Genomic DNA, 22737 nt, shown 5'->3' with positions numbered 1-22737 from the left:
CAATATCATTCTAAGAGTCTGAAGCTCTTGTTGGAGACACTAGAGAATGTCTCAGAAGAGCCAAGATAACATAAACCGGCACACTTCCTCTTTTTTCTTAGCTTCCTCTTGATGATATCGCCGCTAACACCTTCACTTACTGCCCTTAATCAGCTCTCAGTGACACCATACCTTCATGGGTACCCAGCCCTGGCGGCCTGGATGGGAAGGCCATACAACTTGGGGTGGAGTTGCTCATGGCAGAATTGAGGCAGAGCAGAAAGAATTGCAGTTGGTGGGTGGGGTCAGGGGAGGCAGGTGGCAAAGAGAGTGCAAAGGTTTTCTAAGACAAGCCAGCATGTGTCACACCAAAGCGTGTTGATAGTAGTCATAAGGAGGTGGTGGAGGTGAGGAAGGAATAGCTTCTACCAGCTGCTGCTAATGAGAGACCTGAGGCTCCTATACGTACATGTAAGGATTGCTCCTCTGTTATTCCCACCCCTCCTCTACTCTACCCTTTTGTGACATTTTCTGCTTCAGTGTTATGACTGGCAGAATTTTCAAAGGCCCTCAAGATTCCTGCCCCATCCCTGACTCCCTCGTATGTGCATGGCAAAGATGAAGAGATTTTGTAAATGCAATGAAGATCTCTGATAGTTGACTGTCAATTATTTAAAGGGGAGATCATCTTGGGTGGGCCTGACCTAATCAGGTGAGCTCTTCAAAAGACGGTCTGGAAGTCAGAGGCTGAGAAGTCAGAGATTTAGAGCAGCAGAGATGCTCTTCTGTTGGCCTTGAAGAAGCAACTGCAAGACCTATAACCATAGGGAACTGAATTCTGCCAACAACCAGTGAGCTTGGAAGAGGACCCCAGCCTTGGATGAGATTGAAGCTCTGGCTGCAGCTTGCTCTCAACCTGGCAAGACCTTGCAGAGAGGACCCAAGCTAAACCATATCTAGACACCTGACCCAGGGAAGCTGTGAGATGACTCATCCGTGTTGTGTTAAGCTGCCACATTTGTGGTCATTTGTTACATAGCAATGGAAATCCAATATATCCTAAATGTTTATTTTAATGTAATATAACTCGTATTACAATCATGAGCATGGGCATGGTGGGAAGGAGAGAAGCAATATATTGGACTTAAACTGAACTGCTGGTGCTTGAATCTAGATCTACTTACCAGCCAAGAAAACATGGATGAGTTACGTAACTTGTCTGTGCTTCAGTTTCCCCAGCAGGGATGATGACAATAACAGTGCCTTGCAAGTCACTGTGAGGAATGAATGGTTCAATATCTACAAGGCACTTACGATATTGCCTGGCACATAGTAAGTGCTGCGTGAATGTCAATCTTGCAGTTAGTTTTGGGTCAGAGATGTGACAGGAACCTCAGGAGACACTGATGGTTGCAGGGGAACAACCCCATATACAGCAGTCCCCAGTCTTTTTGGCACTAGGGACCAGTTTCGTGGAAGACAACTTTTCCATGGACCCAGGGTATGGAGGGATGGTTTTCAGGATGAAACTGTTTCACTTTGCATCATCACCATAAGGAGTGTGCAACCCAGATCCCTCACATGCACAGTTCACAATAGGGTTCGCGCTCCTATGAGAATCTAATGCTGCCGCTGATCTGCCAGGAGGTGGAGCTCAGGCAGTAATGCTCCCTCACCCACCGCTCACCTCCTGCTGTGCCACCTGGTTCCTAACAGGCTGTGGACGGGTACTGGTCCATGGCCCGGGGGTTGGGGACCCCTGCCATGTAAGACACACTATGTTAATATCTTTTATTCTGGACTCCTGAGCTTGCTGCTACTGTCTTTTCATTGTAATCTTAACTGTCAGGTCAAGCATTACCTTTAAAAAGTCCTTTTGAAGAACATACCTGATGCCAAGAGCTTGGCTACTGACCCAAGCGGGAACTTCTCTTTTAAAACCAAAATACAATGGAACACTTGAGAGATCGAATTAGATAATCAAGTCTCAAAATAAATGCAAACATGATGAATTTCCAATGTTCAAAGGTGGAATCAGTGTCTAGGCCCTTAGCGGTTTTATTCTACTCCAGCCCTGGAACTGAGGGATTTCTGACTCATTAATACCAACAGCACAGGCTGGCTGGGCAACTACAGGCTGTCCCAAATGAGGGAGTTTTGCTGTCTGGTAACAAACTCATTAGAGAGAAAGAATTTTGTCATTTTTGTAAGAAAAAGATAAACTAAAGCATTTGACTTAGAGAAATTTTAAAAGTTGGGGGAAACTTCTGTTCTAATCCCATCTCTGTCCCTCATTAGTGGCCCGGTGACATCCTTTCTGAAGTTAGCTTCCTGATCTGTAAAACAAAAGGATCCCCTTCTAGAGAGAGGGCATCACCACTCCCTCTGAAATCCACCAAAGAACAAAGGCCAAAATAAAGAAAAAATTATTCCACTGTGATATTACTAGAGAATGGCCACAATCTCACACCACATATTTAAAAGATATTCATTCATATATACACATTTCATCCATTCAACAAATATTTACTGAGTGCTGCTGAGGTGCCAGCACCGTTCTAGATGCCAGGAGCTCTGGCTGCCAGATATGAAGAAAACTGATCCAAAAGAAAGGAGAGGACCAGGGTCTGACATCTTTTTCCTCTAATTCAGAGCAGGTACAGATTTAGAAATGTAAATGAAAGTGTACACAGAGGAAGTGTTGTAAAGAATGTAACCCTGCCCAAGAGAGGTCTCTTGGGCTTCTGGGAGGTAATCTCTAAACTCCTTGGAATGTCATGCCTGATAGGAATGTTTTTGTTTCTCTGAGTGCCTTGGGTCACTCCAGATAGTCTAACAATGTGATTTAGGGTGGGGCTTTGGGTCACGTGGTATCAGCTCCACCTCTGGAGGGGCTGGAGACTGAGATCCATGACATGCGTATTCCACCGGGCCTAGTGATACAGCCCTAATAAAAGCTCTGAACACTGAGGCTTGAGTGAGCTTCCCTGGTGGGAAATCCTTTGTGTATATTGTCAAACATCATTACTGGGAAAGTTGCACTCTATCTGATTCCACTGGAAGGAGACAAACAGAAGCTCCATGCTTAGAACTTTCCTGGACTCTGCTGTGTGGGCCTCTTCCCTTGGCTGATTTTAATCTGTAGCCTTTTGCCATAATAGATCATAATTGTGAGTATACGAGTTCATTGAGTTCTGTGAGTCTTTCTAGTGAATTATCAAATGCGAGGGTGGTCTTGGGAACCCTCAAACTTGCAATTGTTGTCAGACATGAGGGTAGTCTTTGGACAACTGCTTCCTAATGTTACAGGGTCCCTTTCCATGCATATGGAATAAGAAATGGTATATTAGTCTGTTCTTATACTGCTATAAAGAACTACCTGAGGCCGGGCACAGTGGCTCATGCCTGTAATCCCAGCACTTTGGGAGGCCGAGGTGGGCGGATCATGAGGTCAGGAGATCGAGACCATCCTGGCTAACACGGTGAAACCCCGTCTCTACTAAAAATACAAAAAAAATCAGCTAGGCGTGGTGGCAGGCGCCTGTAGTCCCAGCTACTTGGGAGGCTGAGGCAGGAGAATGGCGTGAACCCAGGAGGCGGAGCTTGCAGTGAGCCAAGATCATGCTACTGCCTGAAAGGCTCCTTCTCAAAAAAAAAAAAAGAGAAAAAGAAAGAACTACCTGAGACAGGGTAATTTATAAAGAAAACAGGCTTGGCTGAGCTCAGTGGCTCACGCCTGTAATCCCAGCACTTTGGAAGGCCAAGGCGGGCAGATCACCTGAGGTCAGGAGTTTGAGACCAGCCTGGCTAACATGGTGAAACCCCACTTCTACTAAAAATACAAAAAATTAGCCAGGCATGGTGGCATGCGCCTGTAATCCCAGGTAGTCGGGAGGCTGAGGCACTAGAATCACTAGAACCTGGGAAGCGGAGGTTGCAGTGAGCTGAGATTGCGTCATTGCACTCCAGCTTGGGCAACAAGAGCAAAACTCTGTCTAAAAAAAAAAGGAAAACAGGCTCAATTGACTTATGGTTCTGCAGGCTGTACAAATAGCACAATAGGGGAGGCCTCAGGAAACTTTCAATCATGGTGGAAAGTGAAGGGAAGCAGGCACATCACGCGATGGAGCAAGAGAGAGAGCGTGAAGGGGAAGGTGCCACACACTTTTAAACAACCAGGTCTCGTGAGAACTCACTCATTGTCATGAGAACAGCAAAGGGAAAATCTGCCCCCATGATCCAATGACCTCCCACCAAGCCCTTCCTCTGAAACTGGGGATTACAATTTGACATGAGGTTTGGGTGGGGACACAGAGCCAAGCCATATCAAACGGTGAGCAAGACACGAACGACAAAGGAGATGTGTTGCTTGGGGCCAGGAAGGTAGGGTTGAAGGAGATCTCCCAAAGCTGTCTTCATTTGGCCTCACTCAATTTCATAACTGAAAAACCTTTCCAGATGACCTACTGGTCCCAAAGTGGAGGGATAGCCAAAACCAGAAGAGAACTCCCCTTCCGTGGGATGAGAGGCGTGCAAAGAGGGATGATCAGAGACAATGCATTTAGGATCCTTTCTACTGCTACCTCCTTCCCATCTCTCCATGCAGGCAGATGTCACTGTCAGAGGCTGCCATCAATGACCTGCCTTCCAACTTAAATTCCAAGTACATTTTAAACACCACTCAGGAAAAAAAGGCAAACAATTCAGGATAATTTTCAAATAAAATTATTGGGCAAATAATAAGCTGGAATAGAATGTTTCATTGAAGACGAATAATATGCCTCACTATCCACCTCCCACCCCAAAAAGATTTCTATTCGTTGAGAAAAAAGAAAGAGAAAAAGAGAAAAGAGATAGAGAAAAGAGATAAAGATAGGAAAAAATAAATATCAAGTATAAATTAGATAAAGAACATTCTAAAAGAAGAATCTCTCTAGGAAACAGGAGACTTTTTTTGGTTAAGCTTCTCTATAGATTAAGACAGTAAAATTTTACAAAGCATACTTGAAAAGAGAGAACACCACAGGCTGATATTAATCAAATCTAACGGCCAGGCACGGTGGCTCATGCCTGTAATCCCAACACTTTGGGTGGCTGAGGCAGGTGGATCACTTGAGGCCAGGAGGTCAAGACCAGCCTGGCCAACATGATGAAACTCCGTCTCTACTAAAAATACAAAAATTAGCCATGCATGGTGGTGGGTGCCTGTACTCCCAGCTCCTCCAGAGGCTGAGGCACGAAAATCACTTGAAGCCGGGAGGCAGAGGTTGCAGTGAGCCGAGATGGCGCCACTGAACTCCAGCCTGGGTGACAGAGCAAGAGTCTTATCTCAAAAAAATAAATAAAATTAAAAAATACAGAAAACTAACATCTACTGAGTACTTACTATGTTTCAGATACTGTTCTTAGTGGTTTACATGTATTAGCCATTTGAAACCGGCAACATTATTGCTATCCCTCTATTACATATGGCGACATTAAATAACTTTCCTGGCCAGGGATGCAGTGGCTCACACCTGTAATCCCAGCATTTTGGGAGGCCAAGGCGGGTGGATCACCTGAGGTCAGAAATTCAAGACCAGCCTAGTCAACATGGCGAAACCCCATCACTACTAAAAATGCAAAAATTAGCTGGACATGGTGGCGTGCGCCTGTAATCCCAGCTACTCAGGAGGCTGAGAGAGAAGAATCACTTGAACCTGGAAGACAGAGGTTGCAGTGAGCCAAGTTTGCGCCACTGCACTCCAGCCTGGGTGACAGAGAGAGACTCCCTCTCCAAAAAAAAACTTTCCTAAAAGTCACTGGTTAGTGGTGGAACTGAGCTGCAACCCCATATGGTTTGATGGTTTGGCTCTTAACCTTTATCCTATCCTACCTGAAACGTTAAATTTTTATCAAACAGATCACAATAAAAACCTACATGAATTCCAAGAAGAATCTGTACTGGCTACATTGTCTGACTGTAAACAAATAGTATGAGTAGTAATTATTGAAGAATAACTTCACTACTCCCAATAACTTAAAAATCTGAACAAAATAGACAATTTTCTAAGAAAATATGTTATCCAAAATAAGTTTTTCTTAGAAGGCAAATTCAAGTTAGTAGCAACAAGGAAAACAATAGGATAAATTGAGAAGGAAAATTGTCAGCCTGGCGTGGTGGTTCACACCTGTTATCTCAGCACTTTGGTAGGCTAGTGCGGGAGAACCACTTGAGCCCAGGAGTTCAAGGCTGCAATGAAGCTATGATTGTGCCACTACACTGCAGCCTGGGCAACAGAGTGAGACTCTGTCTGTTAAAAAAAAGAAAAGAAAAAAGAAGAAGAAGGAAACTGTTAAAGTGCCAGGCCTAGAGAGTTTTATGGATGAATACTTCAAGGAACAGATTAATTTTGATGCTATTCAACTATTACAGAGCATTACAAAATAACGAAGACTTTTTGCTCTCCTAATAGCCTGTTAAGCCAGAATTACAGTGATGACAGTGATGCTAAAAGCTGACGAATGTGGCAGATGTACATACTCACCCGTGCGTGCACACAGCCTACGTGTCAGATTAGATGCTCTGAGCCGTGTGTAACAGGATCCTTGAGTAAGAGTCACTTAAATACCAAGCCATTTATGATCAAACGAAACACCACTCAAAGCCTAGGAGTATGTGTTTTCATTGTTAGGTCAAGCATTTAATGAGGCCCTCTGGGACCACAGCTCCAGGAGTTCTGTTCTTAGAGGAGATAGGAGAGCAGGACTAGATAGGTGGATCAGGAGCCGGAGCCAAGTCCAGAAATCAAGCTGTGTGGCCCATGCCACACTGACTGCCCCAGCCTACCACTGTCCCTTTTCACAGTTTTTTGCCATGATATGTTGATGCTCTGTTCCGACTGATTGGGGAGTACGTCTTGTATCTGTGTTTAAATAGTTTGACTATCACCCTGAATATACCAAGTAGTTTTGGAAATGTAGTATCCTAAAATTGGCATCTCAAATCAGCAGAAAACAAGATGATTTATACAGATACCTGTTTCATTGTTTAGAACAAAGTAAAGCTAATTCCCAGACTTACCTGTCCTAGTGATCATTACTAATAATTCAAAGATTAAAATGTTAAAAAAGAGAAAGAGAAAGAAAACCTCAGATTACTAGAAGAAAACAAGGATGAATCATCTTTAAAATCTTGGAATGAGAAAGACCTTTCTAAGCATAATGTGAAAACTAGAAGCAATAAAGAAAACATTTGACACATTTGACAACTTAAAAAAAGGAAACTTTCTGTATGGAAAAAATGGCATCCTAAAAAAAGTTGAAAGCCAAGAAATAAAAAATCAAAATATAAAAACACTGCAAAAATGTATTTGCAATACATTTGACAGCTAAGGAGTTAATTTCCCTTATGTACAAATCCATGAGAGCTCTTACAAATCAGGGTCCAATAATTAAGAAAATATCCACACCATCACTAATACTTGATACATTTAAATCTCATCTTTGTTTTATTTGTTTGTCCAGTATATAATACTCAGTGTTGGATAGGGTATGGGAAAGTGGGCACATTCATATGTTTGCTAATATAACTTTTTAGGAAGATAATTTGTCAAATTCATTAAAACTTAAAATATTTATACCTATTGGCAGATTCATTCCTGGAAGCATCATGTGTAGCTTCACAAAATTGGAAACAACTCAAATATCTATTGATAGGGAATCAATGAGACAAATTAGAGTACATGTATTAATCCAACCAAATGTGGATTGTCTACTATCTGATGATAATTGCATTCTCATGGAAGGAAATGCAGAGCAAATAGCAAAACAAATAGCCACATGAGGTTTATAATAACTGCTTTGAAGGAAATCAACATATTATATTATAGAGCAAGCATTGGCAACATATGGCCCATGGACCTAACCTGGCCTGCCACTTATTTTTGTGTAGTTTGTGATGTAGTTTGAATGTTTATCCCCTCCAAATCTCATGTTGAAATGTAATCCCCAATGTTGGGGATGGGCCTGGTAGGAGGTCCCACCTCCAATATTGGGATTATAGGGGTGGATTCCTCATGAATATCTTGGTGCTGTCCTCATGACAATGAGTGAGTTCTTCCTCTGAGTTCACATAAGATCTGGTGGTTTAAAAGAGTGTGGCATCTCCCCTCTCTGTCTTGCTCCTGCCCTCATCTTCCACCATGATCGAAAGCTTCTTCAGGCCCTCACCAGGAGCAGATCCTGGAGCCATGCTTCCTGTAAAGCCTGTAGAACTGTGAGCCAATTAAACCTCCTTTCTTTAAAAATTACCCAACCTCAGGTACTTCTTTATAGGAATGCACAGATGGACTAATACAGCTTGTGAGTTAACAATGATTCTTATATTTTTAAATGGTTGTTAAAAAATCAAAAGATGAATATTGTTTCATGATGTGAATATTACATGGCATTTGTACTCCTACTATGTACCCACAAAAATTTAAAAATTTTAAAAACCATAAAAAAAGAAAATTATATGGCCTTTCAAATTTCAGTGTTCATAAATAAAATGCAATCGGAATGCAGCCATACCTATCTGTTTGCGTGTTGTCTGTGTCTGCTTTTCACTGCAGTGGTAGAGTTAAGTCGTTTCTCTAGAGACTGTCTTATAAAGCCTAGAATATTTACTTGTCTGGCCCTTTGCTGGAAAACATTGCTAACCCCTGTTTTAGAAGGAATAGATAACGAAGGGCCCAAGATAAATGAAAACATATGTCTACATGAAACTTGTACATGAATGTTCACAGCAGCATTATTCATAAGAACCCCAAAGTGGACATGACCCAAATTCCTATCAACTGATGAACAGATAAGCAAAATTTATCAATCCATTTGTTTGATAAATAAATGGATGGATAAATAAACAAAATGTGGTATAACCATACAATGGAATATTCTCGAACCATGAAAAAGATTGAAGTACTGTTTCATGCTACAACATGAATGAACCTTGAAAACATGCTAAGTGAAAGAACCCAGTCTCAAAGGAATGTATATTGTATGATTCCATTTATATGAAATAAGCAGAATAGGCAAGTCTATACAGACAGAAAGTAGATTGGTGGTTACCTAGGCCTGGCGGGGGGTTGGGTGGAAATGGGGAGCAATTGCTAATGGGGTCTATGAAAATGTTCTAAAATTGATTGTGGTGATAATTGCACAACTCTGTACATATGCTAAAAGTTATTAAATTGTACGCACAAATGGGTTAATTGTATGGTATGTGAATAGTATCTCAATAAAGCTGTTTTAAAAAGAGTGGAGCATATCGGGGGAACCACCCCCGATAATTCAACGTAATTTCACATAGGTTCTTTTCTATTTCCCTAAGCATCGGCCGGTCTGAGAAACAAAGGGAAAGATTACAAAAGAGGGAAATTTTAAAGCTGGGTGTCTCGGGGAGACATCACATGTCAGCAGGTTCCGTGATGCCCCCCAAGCCGCAAAACCAGCAATTTTTATTAGTGATTTTCAAAGGGGAGGGAGTGTACGAATAGGAGTGTTGGTCACAGAGATCACGTGCTTCACAAGGTAATAAAATATCACAAGGCAAATGGAGGCAGAGCGAGATCACAGGACTGGGGTGAAATTAAAATTGCTAATGAAGTTTCAGGTACTCATTGTCATTGATAACATCTTATCAGGAGACAGGGTTTCAGAGCAGACAACTGGTCTGACTAAAATTTACTAGGCAGGAATTTCCTCGTCCTAATAGGCCTGGGAGTGCCACAGGAGACCAAGACTTATTTCATCCCTTATCTACAACTGTATAAGACAGACATTCCTAGAGTGGCCATTTTAGAGATCTACCCCTAGGAACACATTCTCTTTCTCAGGGCTGTTCCTTGCTGAGAAAAAGAATTCAGTGATATTTCTCCTATTCGATTTTGTAAGAAGAGAAATATGGCTCTGTTCCTCCTGGCTCTCAGGCAGTCAGACCTAATGGTTATCTCCCTTGATCCCTGAACATCGCTGTTGTCCTGTTCTTTTTTCAAGGTGCCCAGATTTCACGTTGTTTAAACACACATGCTTTATGAACAATTTGTGCAGTTAATGCAATCATCACAGGGTCCTGAGGTGACATACATCCGCAGCTTATGAAGATGATGGGATTAAGAGATTAAAGTAAAGGCAGGCATAGGAAATCACAAGAGTATTGATTGGGGAAGTGATAAATGTCCATGAAATCTTCACAATTTATATTCAGAGATTGCAGTAAAGACAGGCATAAGAAATTATAAAAGTATTAACTTGGGGAACTAATAAATGTCCATGAAATCTTCACAATTTATGTTCTTCTGCCATGGCTTCAGCCGGCCCCTCCGTTCGGGGTCCCTGACTTCCCATAACAGGAGCATGCAATGGGTTTGGGAGCTACTTTAGATAGTGTTTCAGGAAAAGCCTCTCCAGGGATGTAACATTTGAATTATGACTTCAAGGAGGAGAAAAGGCAGGAGAAGAATATTCCACTCAGAGGAAATAACAAAAGCAAAAGTCCTGATGCAGGAAGTTTGTCTTGTTTGAGAAACAAGAAAGCCAAGCATGGCTGCTGCATCATATTCTGGTGGGAGAACATGAGGTCAGAAAAGCAGGCAGGGTCTAGACCATCTAGCTCCTGTGGGAGCTACTCAGGAAGGCAGAGAGTAGGATGGTGGTTATCAGAGACTTGGAAGGGAAGAGGGGAAGGGGAAATGAAAAAAAGTAGCTTAGTGGGTACAAAAATAGAGTTAGATAGAAGGAATAAGTTCTGGTATTTAATAGTATGATAGGGTAATTATAGTTAATTTATAGTATATTTAAAAATAGCTAGAAGAATTGTAATGTTTCCAACACAGAGAAAAGATAAATGTTTGAGGTGTTGGATATCCCAATTATCTTGATTTGATCATTGTATGCATGTGTCAAGTATCACTTATATCCCACAAATATGTGCAACTATGATATAGCAATAAAGAAAGAATCGAGCTATAGTGGGAGATTGAATCAGCTCTCTCTGAAGAAGGTGGCTGTGTGTAGGAGAAAGAGTTGCTTGAAAATCTGCTGGTCTATTAAGAAGGATCTGGGTGGGTAAACAACAATGTCTGCTGTGATAATAACCACAGGAAGATACTGAGCCCTTGCCATGTGTCAGCCATTTATTCCTCACAGCATCTTTTGAGATTGGCACTAATAATCTCTGACTCAAGTTACATATGAGAAACTAGAAGTTTAGTGAGGCTAACTACCCAATCATAGGTCTCAGAGATAAGTAAATGGGTGAATTGAGATTTGAACCCAGGTCTCCCAGAAGCCAAGGTTTGTGTTCTTTTTTTTTTTTTGAGACGCAGTCTCACTCTGTTGCCCAGGCTGGAGTGCAGTGGCGCAATCTTGGCTCACTGCAAGCTCCACCTCCCAGGTTCATGCCATTCTCCTGCTTCAGCCTCCACAGTAGCTGGGACTACAGGTGCCCGCCACCATGCCCAGCTAATATTTTGTGTTTTTTTTGTTTCTTTTTTTAGTAGAGATGGAGTTTCACCATGTTAGCCAGGATGGTCTCGATCTCCTGACCTTGTGATCTGCCCACCTTGGGCTCCCAAAGTGCTGGGATTATAGGTATGAGCCACTGCACCCGGCCAAGGTTTGTATTCTTTACAGCATCATCAAAGTGTACCCCTCTCCCTCAAGCAAAAATGGAAAGCCATGTAGGCTAAAGTGGTTGGGAAAAGCTTTATGGAGGAGGCTGGATTTGAGGTAGACCCAGAAATAGAGATAAAAGGAGGCAGAGGGCAGCCCAGAAGAGATGATTAATGTGAGCTAAGATGCAAAGGCTGGAGAACACAAGACATATGCAGAACGCATTGGTGAATTCACCTGTTAGTTTTGAGGGCTCAGTAACAGAGTAGTGGGATGAAGTCTAGAATGGTACATGGGAGCCAAATTCTGGCAGTCTCAAATGCCGTCCTGTCTGGTGGGTGGCATAGAGACACGAAATGTTCTGAGCAGAGGAGTGACAAGGTCACAGTGTAGGTGATAAAGAGGAGTATGGTAGTGAGACGTAGGAGTAGAATGGGGAAGACACTGAAGGCATGGACTAGAATTAGGGGGCTGTTGCCATCCTTTACCTCTGAGGAGTATGGCTTTTACCTTTAAGTGGGGGTAGTGACTGTGGCTGCCCCCCAAAAATAGCTGAACATATGAACTATTTCCATGCAATAAATAGTTGGACTTGGTATTTGAACAGAGCATGGAGCTTAGGAGAGGAAGAAATCAAGGAGGATTCCAAGGCTTAGATGACAGACATAGGGAAGCTTCTAGAATTAGATACAGGTAAAGTGTATACAGAAAAGAACAAAAGGCTAAGGATTCCCTCAACCTTGGAGAGTATCACATGTGTAGAAGGTGTGCAGACCCTGCTAGTTGCCAACCTGGTACCCACCTGATTTTCTTTACTAACTTAACGCTCAGCAGCAATGTTCCTGCTTCCAAAAATACATTTCCCAGCTCCTTTGCAGTGAGGATGAGCATGTGACACCGTCTCTGGTTATGAGACCTAAGTGGAAGTGTGCTGGGGATTTCTGGGAAGGTTTTTCTTTTCTCATGTAAATGACAGCCTTTCTTCCTTGTGGCTTCCCCTCATTCTGCCTGGATGGAGGACAGGAGGCAAGAGGTTGAATGGCCATTTTGCAGTCATGGCTAACCATGAAGACAAAAGCCACCTGCTAAGGATGAGAGAGCAGAAAGATAGAAGCTGCCTGGGAAACTGGGAACATTGCAAAGCCATTGTGCCAGTCCTGGATTGTCTACCTATGCACTTCATGTGAAATAAGAAAAACAAGGCCGGGTATGGTGGCTCACACCTGTAATCCCAGCACTTTGGGATGCCAAAGTGAGAGGATGGTTTGAGCCCAGGAATTTGAGACCAGCCCAGACAACATGATGACACCCCATCTCTCCAAAAAAAAAAAATTAACTGCTGTTAATTTTCGTGGTGGTGTGTGCCTATAGTCCCAGCTGCTGGGGAGGCTGAGGTGGGAGGATCACCTGAGCACAAGAATTTGAGGCTGCAGCGAGCCATGATTCTGCCACTGTTCTACAGCCTGGGTGACAGAGACAGACACTGTCTCAAAAAAAAAAAAAAAAAAATCTAGCTGAGCACAGCAGCTCACGCCTGTAATCCCAGCACTTTGGGAGGCCAAGGCGGATAGATCTTCTGAGTCGGGAGTTCAAGACCAACCTGGCCAACATGGTGAAACCCCATCTCTACTAAAAATACAAAAAATTAGCCAGGCGTGGTGGCAGGTGCCTGTAATCCCAGCTACTTGGGAGGCTGAGGCAGGAGAATCACTTGAACCTGAGAGGCCGAGGTTGCAGTGAGCTGAGATTGCGCCATTGCACTCCAGCCTGGGCAACAAGAGTGAAACTCCATCTAAAAAAAAAAAATATATCTTTATATCTTTATTTTGTTAAGCCTCTGTAGTAGGGTTACTATTATATGAAGCTAAATGTAATTCCTGACTGATACAGTGAGTTAGGAAACAAAGGAGAGAAAAGGAGTGATCAGATAAGTAAGAGGAGAGCCAGAAAAGTTCAGTTCACAGGAGCTGACGGAATAGAGTCTGGACCCAAAGAGGACTTTCGCTAAAGATTGTAGAGTGGGTGAGATGGCAGAGAGGGTGTTCTAAGGACAAGCTCACCAGAGCAGAGCCATAAGTGAGATGGTGAGACTGACAGTGTCACTGGTACGGAGTAGAGAAGAGGTCCAGGGAGTCAAGGGGGCAGAAATACATGCATTGTCAGGTAGTTGAAATGAATGTTGAAAGGAACTGGGATGAGGGCAGGAAAGGTAGAAAGAATGAGAGTCAGGTGCCAAAAAGCTATCGAGGAGCCTAGGAATGGGTCCCAGAAAGCAGGACTAGCCAGCACCTAGGCAGGGTTTCCCAGCTTGTCATATTCTTGGAGATGTCACAGCAACTCAGTTGGTTTCCATTTATCCTTAATTGACCAGATGTTCAGTAACAGGGTCTCATTCTCCTGATTAATAAAGTTGGACCTAGAAAGCTGTGTGACTGCTGACTAATTTCCTGGGAAGTACGTCCTTCCTAGGATCGGCATGCTCAGAATTTGCCTGTTTTTCACAGATACCTGTACTTGATTTCCACGTAACTGGGAAACCAGATCCATTGTCAGAAGCTTGCTGAATGAGCCCAGAACCGGAATGAAAGCACTCCTGCTTGGATGCATGTGCTTTCTCAGAATTGGTAGTGCTGATGAATCTCCTGCCGCCTCTCTCCATCTGGACCGTGTACACATCTCTCAGTGCTGGGCCCTAAGTCTTTCTTTAATCACACAGTGCCCCTTAGAGCTGCTGAGGTTATGGCTTTCTTCACTCTCTGATCCAAGCCTAAGGATAGCCACTGGTCCCCTGGACAGGTCCGACGTAGGTGTGTCCTTTGTCTTCTCAGCAACTAATTTAAAAGCCACCTATAGCTAGGTGGAGAGACCTGTATCTGGTTATTCTCATCAGCTGTGCACTGACTAGCATCATTTTCACTGTCACGGGGTGATAATTATCCAGCTTCATCCTCAAATTCAGGGTGGAGGGCACATCACTGAAAGCCCTGTGAGCCCAAGACAAATGTGGATAATCATTTTAGTTCTTACCAAATTGATACCATAACTTCAAATCACAAAATCAACACAACTCCTAATGGTGGCCAAGCAGTCTTTTCAAAGGCTACCCATGAACTTCCAGGAGCCACGGGGGGGTGTTGGAATGCTAAGACCTGCTCCTTTCTGCACCAATGCTTAGACCTGCTCCTTTCTGCATAGGTGGGCGTGGGATGGTCTTTGCTGCACAGAAGGCAACAATTTGGTTGGTGGTTGGCAGGTGCAGTTTTTGGCTCAGAAAATATGGCCGCTAAACCCATAGGGTAATACTTGTTCTGGGTTTTCTCAAGGAAAGTCAGGAAATATTTGGAAAAGGTAAGCAAGGCACAAGCCACACCCTTCAGTCCCTAGGCCTGACTGTGTGCCTATTGCTCTGTGTTGGTCAGGCCCCAGCTGCGTGGCTGCAGCCAGGTCTGAGTGCCTCTCTTTCAGACAATGTGGCAGCAAGGTACCTGCCCAGGCCAGTGGAGATGTGGACACCTGGGTGTTGGTAGAGCAGTGGAATGCCCTGGAGAAGGACAGCCTGAAGACAAAACTTGAGGTACCACAGCAGCAGCCATCAGTATCCTCAAAGGGCCACTAGGAAGTCAAGTTTTAATATAAAACTAACTTGGGTGCAGTGATGCATGCCTGTCATCCCAGCTACTTGGGAGGCTGAGGCAGGAGGATAGCTTGAGCCCAGGAATTCGAGGCTGCAGTGAGCTATGATTTTGCCTGTGAATGATTACTGCACGCCAGCCTGGGCAACACGACGAGGTCCTATCTCTAAAAAAAAAAAGAATTAAAAATATATATATAAGGCTGGGATTTAAATGCCCTAGAAGTAAAATGTCTTATTTTTAGAGGAGGAGGGATGCCTGTGGAGCTTAAGCACAGGTTAGGCGACACTGTCAGGAAGAATGTGAAAGGGATTCTTTTCCCGAGCAAAAAGTCAGACCACACGATTCTAAGGTCTCCTCCAACTCTGAGATGCCAGGTTCTGACGCTTAATATATGGCAATTGATGGGGCTTATACAGGGAGTATCCAGTATTTATATATTTGGTGTGCTTACTTATCTCCTGATCATTAGTTGTTAAAATCCTCCCAGCCATAACTTTGACAGGAATAGAAACGACAGTTTTTGTTGACTGTAAATGGACACAGAATACTGTGGCTTTGGAGATAAATTTTAAAGCACTAGGTATATTTGGCATCAGAAATACATAGCTATCTTGTTCATGCATGCTAATATGGAACAATAGTCAAGAGATGTTAAATGAAGATGAAACAAGGGTAACAGTGTAAAGCGCACACCTCTGGCTGGGCACAATGGCTCACACCGGTAATCCCGGGACTTTGGGAGGCAGAGGTGGGTGAATCACTTGAGGCCAGGAGTCCGAGACCATCCTGGCCAACATAGTGAAACCCCATCTCTACTAAAAATACAAAAAAATTAGCTGGGCGTGGTGGTGCGTGCCTGTAGTCCCAGCTACTAGGGAGGCTGAGGCACAAGAATCACTTGAACTCGGGAGGCGGAGGTTGCAGTGAACCAAGATCATGCTACTGCACTCCAGCCTTGGTGACAGAGCCAGACTCTTGTCTCAAAAAAAAAAAGAAAAAGCAACAGCATATTTTCCTCAATTTCAGAAAATGACATATATGTATATAAATATGTATACTTGTACATTCATGGAATAACTCCAGAAAGATATCCAAAAATCTGATACCAGTGTTTTGGTCACTGAATGGCTGAGGGTAAGAAAAAGAATTACTTTCTTTTTTTTTTTTTTTTTTATTTTCAAAAATATGCCTGTAATATAATGGATAAACTCATTCTAAATTTGATCTTGAATAAAAATACAAAATAACAAAGACAATTTTGATCAACATACACAGTTTGCAACTTGGCTTATATGCATTTTGTAAAACAATAATTAAAAGAATGCTGATGGATACATATGTACACAAATAGAATGTTGAGACAAAAGCAATAGCCAAAAAAAAAGCCCTTTGTACTTATTGGAAGATTGCTTTTATCCGTGGGAAAATTAAATATCTCTTTTTGATACTATACTTAAACATAAATTCTTTTTTTTTTTTTTTTTTGGTTTTTTTTTTTTTTTTTTTTATACTTTTTCTTTTTTTTTTTTTTTTTTTTTTCTTTTTTATTATTATTATTATTATCATTATTATACTTTAGGTTTTATGGTACATGTGCGCAATGTGCAGGTAAGTTACATATGTATACATGTGCCATGCTGGTGCGCTGCACCCACCAACTTGTCATCTAGCATTAGGTATATCTCCCAATGCTATCCCTCCCCCCTCCCCCCACCCCACAACAGTCCCCGAAGTGTGATGTTCCCCTTCCTGTGTCCATGTGTTCTCATTGTTCAATTCCCACCTATGAGTGAGAATATGCGGTGTTTGGTTTTTTGTTCTTGCGATAGTTTACTGAGAATGATGATTTCCAGTTTCATCCATGTCCCTACAAAGGACGTGAACTCATCATTTTTTATGGCTGCATAGTATTCCATGGTGTATATGTGCCACATTTTCTTAATCCAGTCTATCATTGTTGGACATTTGGGTTGGTTCCAAGTCTTTGCTATTGTGAATAATGCAGCAATAAACATACGTGTGCATGTGTCTTTATAGCAGCATGATTTATAGTCCTTTGGGTATATACCCAGTAATGGGATGGCTGGGTCAAATGGAATTTCTAGTTCTAGATCCCTGAGGAATCGCCACACTGACTTCCACAAGGGTTGAACTAGTTTACAGTCCCACCAACAGTGTAAAAGTGTTCCTATTTCACCACATCCTCTCCAGCACCTGTTGTTTCCTGACTTTTTAATGATTGCCATTCTAACTGGTGTGAGATGGTATCTCATTGTGGTTTTGATTTGCATTTCTCTGATGGCCAGTGATGGTGAGCATTTTTTCATGTGTTTTTTGGCTGCATAAATGTCTTCTTTTGAGAAGTGTCTGTTCATGTCCTTCGCCCACTTTTTGATGGGGTTGTTTTTTTTTCTTGTAAATTTGTTGGAGTTCATTGTAGATTCTGGATATTAGCCCTTTGTCAGATGAGTTGGTTGCGAAAATGTTCTCCCATTTTGTAGGTTGCCTGTTCACTCTGATGGTAGTTTCCTTTGCTGTGCAGAAGCTCTTTAGTTTAATTAGATCCCATTTGTCAATTTTGGCTTTTGTTGCCATTGCTTTTGGTGTTTTAGACATGAAGTCCTTGCCCATGCCTATGTCCTGAATGGTAATGCCTAGGTTTTCTTCTAGGGTTTTTATGGTTTTAGGTCTAACATTTAAGTCTTTAATCCATCTTGAATTGATTTTTGTATAAGGTGTAAGGAAGGGATCCAGTTTCAGCTTTCTACATATGGCTAGCCAGTTTTCCCAGCACCATTTATTAAATAGGGAATCCTTTCCCCATTTCTTGTTTTTGTCAGGTTTGTCAAAGATCAGATACTTGTAGATATGTGGCATTATTTCTGACGGCTCTGTTCTGTTCCATTGATCTATATCTCTGTTTTGGTACCAGTACCATGCTGTTTTGGTTACTGTAGCCTTGTAGTATAGTTTGAAGTCAGGTAGTGTGATGCCTCCAGCTTTGTTCTTTTGGCTTAGGGTTGACTTGGCGATGCGGGCTCTTTTTTGGTTCCATATGAACTTTAAAGTAGTTTTTTCCAATTCTGTGAAGAAAGTCATTGGTAGCTTGATGGGGATGGCATTGAATCTGTAAATTACCTTGGGAAGGATGGCCATTTTCATGATATTGATTCTTCCTACCCATGAGCATGGAATGTTCTTCCATTTGTTTGTATCCTCTTTTATTTCCTTGAGCAGTGGTTTGTAGTTCTCCTTGAAGAGGTCTTTCACATCCCTTGTAAGTTGGATTCCTAGGTATTTTATTCTCTTTGAAGCAATTGTGAATGGGAGTTCACTCATGATTTGGCTCTCTGTTTGTCTGTTATTGATGTATAAGAATGCTTGTGATTTTTGCACATTGATTTTGTATCCTGAGACTTTGCTGAAGTTGCTTATCAGCTTAAGGAGATTTTGGGCTGAGACAATGGGGTTTTCTAGATATACTATCATGTCATCTGCAAACAAGGACAATTTGACTTCCTCTTTTCCTAATTGAATACCCTTGATTTCCTTCTCCTGCCTAATTGCCCTGGCCAGAACTTCCAACACTATGTTGAATAGAAGTGGCGAGAGAGGGCATCCCTGTCTTGTGCCAGTTTTCAAAGGGAATGCTTCCAGTTTTTGCCCATTCAGTACGATATTGGCTGTGGGTTTGTCATAAATAGCTCTTATTATTTTGAGATACGTCCCATCAATTCCTAATTTATTGAGAGTTTTTAGCATGAAGGGTTGTTGAATTTTGTCAAAGGCCTTTTCTGCATCTATTGAGATAATCATGTGGTTTTTGTCTTTGGTTCTGTTTATATGCTGGATTACATTTATTGATTTGCGTATATTGAACCAGCCTTGCATCCCAGGGATGAAGCCCACTTGATCATGGTGGATAAGCTTTTTGATGTGCTGCTGGATTCTGTTTGCCAGTATCTTATTGAGGATTTTTGCATCAATGTTCATCAAGGATATTGGTCTAAAATTCTCTTTTTTTGTTGTGTCTCTGCCAGGCTTTGGTATCAGGATGATACTGGCCTCATAAAATGAGTTAGGGAGGATTCCCTCTTTTTCTATTGATTGGAATAGTTTCAGAAGGAATGGTACCAGCTCCTCCTTATACCTCTGGTAGAATTCGGCTGTGAACCCATCTGGTCCTGGACTTTTTTTGGTTGGTAAGCTATTGATTATTGCCACAATTTCAGCTCCTGTTATTGGTCTATTCAGAGATTCAACTTCTTCCTGGTTTAGTCTTGGGAGGGTGTATGTGTTGAGGAATTTATCCATTTCTTCTAGATTTTCTAGTTTATTTGCATAGAGGTGTTTGTAATATTCTCTGATGGTAGTTTGTATTTCTGTGGGATCGGTGGTGATATCCCCTTTATCATTTTTTATTGCATCTATTTGATTCTTCTCTCTTTTTTTCTTTATTAATCTTGCTAGCGGTCTATCAATTTTGTTGATCCTTTCAAAAAACCAGCTCCTGGATTCATTTATTTTTTGAAGGGTTTTTTGTGTCTCTATTTCCTTCAGTTCTGCTCTGATTTTAGTTATTTCTTGCCTTCTGCTAGCTTTTGAATGTGTTTGCTCTTGCTTTTCTAGTTCTTTTAATTGTGATGTTAGGGTGTCAATTTTGGATCTTTCCTGCTTTCTCTTGTGGGCATTTAGTGCTATAAATTTCCCTCTACACACTGCTTTGAATGCATCCCAGAGATTCTGGTATGTTGTGTCTTGGTTCTCGTTGGTTTCAAAGAACATCTTTATTTCTGCCTTCATTTCGTTATGTACCCGGTAGTCATTCAGGAGCAGGTTGTTCAGTTTCCACGTAGTTGAGCGGTTTTGAGTGAGATTCTTAATCCTGAGTTCTAGCTTGATTGCACTGTGATCTGAGAGACAGTTTGTTACAATTTCTGTTCTTTTACATTTATTGAGGAGAGCTTTACTTCCAAGTATGTGGTCAATTTTGGAATAGGTGTGGTGTGGTGCTGAAAAAAATGTATATTCTGTTGATTTGGGGTGGAGAGTTCTGTAGATGTCTATTAGGTCTGCTTGGTGCAGAGCTGAGTTCAATTCCTGGGTATCCTTGTTGACTTTCTGTCTTGTTGATCTGTCTAATGTTGACAGTGGGGTGTTAAAGTCTCCCATTATTAATGTGTGGGAGTCTAAGTCTCTTTGTAGGTCACTCAGGACTTGCTTTATGAATCTGGGTGCTCCTGTATTGGGTGCATATATATTTAGGATAGTTAGCTCTTCTTGTTGAATTAATCCCTTTACCATTATGTAATGGCCTTCTTTGTCTCTTTTGATCTTTGTTGGTTTAAAGTCTGTTTTATCAGAGACTAGGATTGCAACCCCTGCCTTTTTTTGTTTTCCATTTGCTTGGTAGATCTTCCTCCATCCTTTTATTTTGAGCCTATGTGTGTCTCTGCACGTGAGATGGGTTTCCTGAATACAGCACACTGATGGGTCTTGAGTCTTTATCCAATTTGCCAGTCTGTGTCTTTTAATTGGAGCATTTAGTCCATTTACATTTAAAGTTAATATTGTTATGTGTGAATCTGATCCTGTCATTATGATGTTAGCTGGATATTTTTCTCGTTAGTTGATGCAGTCTCTTCCTAGTCTCGATGGTCTTTACATTTCGGTATGATTTTGCAGTGGCTGGTACCGGTTGTGCCTTTCCATGTTTAGCGCTTCCTTCAGGAGCTCTTTTAGGGCAGGCCTGGTGGTGACAAAATCTCTCAGCATTTGCTTGTCTGTAAAGTATTTTATTTCTCCTTCACTTATGAAGCTTAGTTTGGCAGGATATGAAATTCTGGGTTGAAAATTCTTTTCTTTAAGAATGTTGAATATTGGCCCCCACTCTCTTCTGGCTTGTAGGGTTTCTGCCGAGAGATCCGCTGTTAGTCTGATGGGCTTCCCTTTGATGGTAACCCGACCTTTCTCTCTGGCTGCCCTTAACATTTTTTCCTTCATTTCAACTTTGGTGAATCTGACAATTATGTGTCTTGGAGTTGCTCTTCTCGAGGAGTATCTTTGTGGCGTTCTCTGTATTTCCTGAATCTGAATGTTGGCCTGCCTTGCTAGATTGGGGAAGTTCTCCTGGATAATATCCTGCAGAGTGTTTTCCAACTTGTTTCCATTCTCCCCGTCACTTTCAGGTACACCAATCAGACGTAGATTTGGTCTTTTCACATAGTCCCACATTTCTTGGAGGCTTTGCTCGTTTCTTTTTATTCTTTTTTCTCTAAACTTCCCTTCTCGCTTCATTTCATTCATTTCATCTTCCAGGGCTGATACCCTTTCTTCCATTTGATCACATCGGCTCCTGAGGCTTCTGCATTCTTCACGTAGTTCTCGAGCCTTGGTTTTCAGCTCCATCAGCTCCTTTAAGCACTTCTCTGTATTGGTTATTCTAGTTATACATTCTTCTAAATTTTTTTCAAAGTTTTCAACTTCTTTGCCTTTGGTTTGAATATCCTCCCGTAGCTCGGAGTAATTTGATCGTCTGAAGCCTTCTTCTCTCAGCTCATCAAAGTCATTCTCCGTCCAGCTTTGTTCCGTTGCTGGTGAGGAACTGCGTTCCTTTGGAGGAGGAGAGGTACTCTGGTTTTTAGAGTTTCCGGTTTTTCTGGTCTGTTTTTTCCCCATCTTTGTGGTTTTATCTACTTTTGGTCTTTGATGATGGTGATGTACAGATGGGTTTTTGGTGTGGATGTCCTTTCTGTTAGTTTTCCTTCTAACAGACAGAACCCTCAGCTGCAGGTCTGTTGGAGTACCTGGCCGGCCGTGTGAGGTGTCAGTCTGCCCCTGCTGGGGGATGCCTCCCAGTTAGGCTGCTCGGGGGTCAGGGGTCAGGAACCCACTTGAGGAGGCAGTCAGCCGGTTCTCAGATCTCCAGCTGCGTGCTGGGAGAACCACTGCTCTCCTCACAGCTGTCAGACAGGGACATTTAAGTCTGCAGAGGTTACTGCTGTCTTTTTGTTTGTCTGTGCCCTGCCCCCAGAGGTGGAGCCTACAGAGGCAGGCAGGCCTCCTTGAGCTGTGGTGGGCTCCACCCAGTTCAAGCTTCCAGGCTGCTTTGTTTACCTAAGCGAGCCTGGGCAATGGCGGGCGCCCCTCCCCCAGCCTCGCTGCCGACTTGCTGTTTGATCTCAGACTGCTGTGCTAGCAATCAGCGAGACTCCGTGGGCATAGGACCCTCTGAGCCAGGTGCGGGCTATACTCTCCTGGGGCACCGTTTCCTAAGCTGGTCGGAAAAGCACAGTATTCGGGTGGGAGTGGCCCGATTTTCCAGGTGCCGTCTGTCACCCCTGTAAGGGGAACTCCCTGACCCCTTGCGCTTCCCGAGTGAGGCAATGCCTCGCCCCTGCTTCGGCTGGCGCACAGTGCGCTCACCCACTGACCTGCGCCCACTGTCTGGCGCTCCCTAGTGAGATGAACACGGTACCTCAGATGGAAG

The sequence above is a fragment of the Pongo abelii genome, chromosome 17 (genome assembly GCF_028885655.2).
Source record: "Pongo abelii isolate AG06213 chromosome 17, NHGRI_mPonAbe1-v2.0_pri, whole genome shotgun sequence".
In the NCBI taxonomy this organism is placed as follows: Eukaryota; Metazoa; Chordata; class Mammalia; order Primates; family Hominidae; genus Pongo; species Pongo abelii.
Note: the sequence above shows the minus strand (reverse complement) of the source record.